Source organism: Phyllostomus discolor, chromosome 1 (assembly GCF_004126475.2).
Source record: "Phyllostomus discolor isolate MPI-MPIP mPhyDis1 chromosome 1, mPhyDis1.pri.v3, whole genome shotgun sequence".
Taxonomy (NCBI): domain Eukaryota; kingdom Metazoa; phylum Chordata; class Mammalia; order Chiroptera; family Phyllostomidae; genus Phyllostomus; species Phyllostomus discolor.
In genome coordinates, this window is record NC_040903.2 from 32,804,332 (window position 1) to 32,810,331 (window position 6,000).

The following is a 6,000-nucleotide window of genomic DNA, read 5'->3' on the forward strand; positions in this document are numbered from 1 at the left end:
GTCTGGCCAGTTAGAAACCAACAAGACGTGTTTTGTTTTGTTTTGGTGGCTGTTTTTGGATGATTGATTTTATCTTGTGTTTTAAGTGACATTTTATTTTTCGATTCTTATTATTTTTATATCTCTCAATCCCTTATGTTTCTTTTCCATTCATTCTAATATTATTCCTTCCACCCCAAATTTATTTATCCTGCACTCCATCTTTTTGCTTTTTTCATTCTGCTTTTTTCCCCTTTTTTGATCTTGCAAGTTACTATAAATTTGTAGTATCTTTTTCTCACTTTTCCGACATTTTTTATTTTAATAGTATTTTGGTATTCTTTTTCTTTCTGTATAATCTTCTTTGCTTGGCTGGTTACACTGTTATTTGATAGGTTCCCCCTGGTATCTCAGTCACAGTGTGTTGATAATTTACTATCCTTCATCTGTGTGCCATTAATACACCTCTCAAGGTTCTATACTCCTTGTTCTTGTTATCAAGATCTCATCGATTTTGCCACAAGACTGTTGCTTTACTGTTACTGTTAATAAGACCTAGTTCATACAATTGTAAATACTACTCAACACCCCTACCTCATCTCAGCCCACTTTGCAATTTCCTGAACTATACTATTGTGGGAGTTGTCTCTATTCTTTTACACACTACTCCTATTTACTAATCTTTATTCCAACCCTACCTTAGAATCTGACCTCCCACAGCCTCACAGCTTGCTAGTTCCAACTAACAATCCGTTCATCCCCAATAAGAGTCTTACCTTCTTTCCATCCTTTCTAAAACGTGGATAGTGGGGTGGAGGATCACAGTGAACACTATAAGGAGCCAAAGGATAACCCATTTCCTCTCTACTGGCTGCTAGTGTAAATATCATAGTATACTGTCTTGCTGTCTTAAGCCATTTTGCCTTTCTCCTCCAACTGGTCACAAAAAAGAGTAGGGGGAATTTGTAAACACCAGCATACACGAAGGAGACTGCACCACTGAATCTCACAGGTATTCTACCACAGAAGTTCACACCATAAATACAGGGAACCAGAACAGATCAATTTAAGAAACAGAGGCTAACAAGAAGAAACCCAAGAACAATGAGAAAACAAACAAACAATCCCCAATTGAAGGGAAAGGAGGAAGCTTCAGGAAAAATGCTAAATGAAATAGAGGCAACTCAACTATCAGATAGTGAGTTCAAAACAATCATTATCACACTGGCTGGCATAGGGTGATTCAGTGGATTGAGCGTGGGCTGCGAACCAAAGTGTCCCAGGTTCGATTCCAAGTCAGGGTACATGCCTGGGTTGCAGGCCATCTCCCCCAGCAACTGCACATTGATGTTTCTCTCTCTCTCTTTCTCTCTCTCTTCCCTCTCTAAAAATAAATAAATAAAATCTTAAAAAAAACAATGATTATCAGGAAGTGCAATGAACTCACAATGAGCTATCAGAAACTACAGAGAAGCTACAACAATCTCACCGCAAATTATATCAACATGAAAAACGAAATAGAAACTCTCAACAAGGGCCAAGAGGAAATGAAGAATGCCATTTCTGAACTGAAGAACACTGTAGAAGGAATGAAAAGCAGGATTGATGTAGCAGAAGATAGGATTAGGGAGCTAGAGGACAAAGTAGAAAACAACACCCAGAAAGAGCAAGAAAAGGAAAAGAGGCTCAGGAAGAATGAAGAGGGATTGAGAGAAATGCAAGACAATATGGAACGAAATAATATCCGTATAATAGGGATACCAGAAGGAGAAGAAGAAGAGCAAGGGATTGAAAACCTAGTTGAAAAAGTAATGAAGGAAAACTTCCCTAATTTGATGAGAGAAAAAGTCACACAAATCCAGGAAACACAGAGAGTCCCAATCAAGAGGAACCCAAAGAGGCCCACCTCAAGACACATCATAATTAAAATGGCAAAATGTCAAGACAAAGAGATAATCTTAAAAGCAGCAAGGGAGAAACAGGAAGTAACATCCAAGGGAGCCCCGAGAAGGCTAACAGCTGACTTCTCAATGGAAACACTCCAAGCCAGAAGAGAATGGCAAGAAATACTCCAAGTAATGAGAACCACAGGTCTGCAACCAAGGCTACTTTATCCAGAAAGGCTCTCAATCAAGATAGGAGGCCAAATAAGAATTTTTCCAGACAAAAGAAGTCTAAAAGAATACACCTCTACCAAACCAGCTCTGCAAGAGATTCTAAAGGGACTGCTTTAAGGAAGACAAGGAAAAGAGAGAGAGAGAGAGAGAGAGGAACACTCGTACATAAAAGACAATGAATAAGTACCTATCAATAATAACCTTAAATGTACATGGATTAAATGCTCCATTCAAAAGACATAGAATAGCTGAATGGATAAGAAAAAATGACCCACATATATGCTGCCTACAAGAGACCCGCCTCAGGATAAAAGACCTACACAGGCTGAAAGTGAAGGGCTGGAAACAAATCTTCCAAGCAAAAGGACAGGAAAAATAAGCCAGGGTAGCAATACTCATATCAGACAAAATAGACTTCCACAAAAGGTCCATAAAGAGAGACCCAGAAGGTCACTTCATAATACTCAAGGGAAAAATCCACCAAGAAGACATCAATATGGTAAATATATATGCACCAAACATAGGAGCACCCAAATACATAAAGAAAATCTTTGAGGACTTCAAGAAAGATATGGACAGCAACACAATTATAGTGGGGAATTTTAACACCCCACTATCAAAACTGGACACATCTTCCAAACAAAGTGTCAACAAAGATATTGTGGCACTGAACAATACCCTTGATGAAATGAACTTTACTGATATATACAGAGCCCTCCATCCAAAACAAACTAAATACGCATTCTTTCCAAATGTACACGGAACATTTTCAAAGATTGACCACATGATAGGACACAAAACAAGCCTCAGGAATTTCAAGAACATTGAAATCATACCTAGCATTTTCTCAGACCACAAGGACTGAAGCTAGAAACCAACCCGAAGGAAAAAACCCAAAACACTCAATATCATGGAAATTAAATAGCATACTATTAAACAAGGAATGGGTCAAGAATGATATTAGGGAAGAAATCAAAAGGTTTCTGGAAACAAATGAAAACGAACTCACAACCACCCAAAACTTATGGGACACAGCCAAGGCAGTCCTGAGAGGGAAGTTCATAGTGATCCAGGCCCACCTAAAAAAGGTTAGAAACATTCCAAACAAACAACCTAATTCTACATCTACAAGAACTTGAGGAACAACAAAGACAGCCCAAAGCAAGCAGAAGGAAGGAAATAACCAAGATCAGAGCAGAATTAAATGACAAAAAGACTAAAAGCACAATTCTAAGTATCAATGAATCCAAAAGCTGGTTCTTTGAAAAGGTAAACAAAATTGACGAGCCTTTAAGCAGACTCATCCAGAAAAAAAGAGAGAAGACCCAAATAAACACAATCAGAAATGAAAGAGGACAGATTACAACAGATCCCACAGAAGTACAAAGGATTGTAAGAAATTACTACAAAGAACTGTATGCCAAGAAATTTCAAAACCTAGGTGAAATGGACAAATTTCTAGAAAAATATAATCTTCCAAAACTCAATGAAAAAGAAGCAGAAAGCCTCAACAGACCAATAACAGCAAAAGAAATTGAAGCAGTCATCAAAAAACTCCCAACACACAAAAGCCCTGGGCCACATGGTTTCACAGGAGAATTCTACAAAGCATTTAAGGAAGAGCTAACCCCTATCCTTCACAGACTATTCCAAAAAATCCAAAAAGATGGGAGACTCCCAAACTCCTTTTATGAGGCCAACATCATCCTAATTCCAAAACCAGATAAAGACACAACAAAGAAAGAAAACTTCAGACCAATATCACTGATGAACATTGATGCTAAAATCCTCAACAAAATACTGGCAATCCGCATCCAACAATACATTACAAAGATCATACACCATGACCAAGTGGGATTTATTCCGGTGATGCAAGGATACTACAATATTCACAAATCAGTAAATGTAATACATCACATAAACAAAATCAAGGACAAAAACCACATGATCATATCAATAGATGCAGAAAAAGCATTTGATAAGGTACAGTACCCATTTATGATAAAAACACTCAGCAAAGTGGGAATAGAGGGAGCATTCCTCAACATAATAATGGCCATATATGGGAGACCTACAGCCAACATCATTCTCAATGGGCAAAAATTAAAATCTTTTCCACTAAGATCAGGAACAAGACAAGGCTGTCCACTTTCACCACTTCTATTCAATATAGTACTGGAAGTGTTAGCCACAGCGATCACACAGGAAAAAGAAATAAAAGGAATCCAAATCGGAAAGGAGGAAACAAAACTGTCACTGTTTGCAGATGACATGATAGTGTACATAGAAAATCCTATAGACTCCACCAAAACACTGCTTGACCTAATAAATGAATTTGGCTAAACAGCGGGATACAAAGTCAATACCCAGAAATCAAAGGCATTTCTGTACACCAACAATGAAACAGCAGAAGCAGAGATCAAGGAAAAAATCCCATTTGAAATAGCAAAAACAAAAATAAAATATCTAGGAGTAAACCTAACAAAAGAGGTAGAAGACCCGTATTTAGAACACTACATAACACTGACGAAAGAAATCAAGGAAGACACAAACAAATGGAAACATATACGGTGTTCATGGATTGGAAGAATTAATATCATCAAAATGTGCATACTACCCAAAGCAATTTACACATTCAATGCAATTCCTATTGAAGCACCAATGGCATATTTCACAGACATAGAACAAACACTTCAAAAATTTATATGGAATTATAAAAGACCCCGAATAGCTGCTGGAATTTTGAGAAAGAAGTGTAAAGTAGGAGAGATCAAAATACCTGACACTAAACTATACTACAAGGCCACTGTAATCAAAACAGCCTGGTACTGGCATAAAAACAGGCACATAGAACAATGGAACAGAACAGAGAGCCCAGAAATAAACCCAAGTCTCTATCTATGGTCAATTAATATTTGACAAAGGAGGCAGCAACATAAAATGGAGTAAAAATAGCCTCTTCACCAAATGGTGTCGGGAGAACTGGACAGCCACGTGCAAAAAAATGGACCTCGAGCACCAACTTACACCATATACAAAAATAAATTCAAGGTGGATAAAAGACTTAAATATAAAACGTGACACCATTAAAGTCCTAGAGGAGAACGTAGGTATGAAAATCTCAGATATTTCACGCAGAAACTTTTTTACTGACTTGTCCCCTAGAGCAAGGGACATAAAGGAAAGAATAAACAAATGGGACCTCATCAAAATTAAAAGCTTCTGCACAGCTAAAGAAAACAGTATCAAAAGTAAAAGAGAACCAACTGTATGGGACAACATATTTGTCAATGACACCTCAGACAAGGGTTTAAGCTCCAAAATATATAAAGAACTTACACAACTCCACTCTAAGAAGACAAGGAATCCAATTAAAAAGTAGGCAAAGGACTTGAACAGACACTTCTCCAAGGAGGACATACAGAAAATCCAAAGACACACGAAACGATGTTCAATATCGCTAGCTATCAGAGAGATGCAAATTAAAACCACAATGAGAGACCACTTCACACCAGTCAGAATGGCCATCATAAACAAAACAAGAAACAACAAGTGTTGGAGAGGTTGTGGACAAAAGGGGTCCCTAGTGCACTGTTGGTGGGACTGCAGACTGGTACAACCACTATGGAAAGCAGTATGGAACTTCCTCAGAAAACTGAAAAGGGATCTGCCTTTTGACCCAGCAATTCCACTGCTGGGACTCTATCCTAAGAACACTAAAACACCAATCCAAAAGAACCTTTGCACCCCAATGCTCATAGCAGCACAATTTACAATAGCTAGATGCTGGAAGCAACCAAGATGCCCATCAGTAAATAAATGCATCAAAAAACTATGGTACATTTACACAATGGAATTCTATGCAGCAGAAAGAAAGAAGGAGCTCCTCCCCTTTGCAACAGCT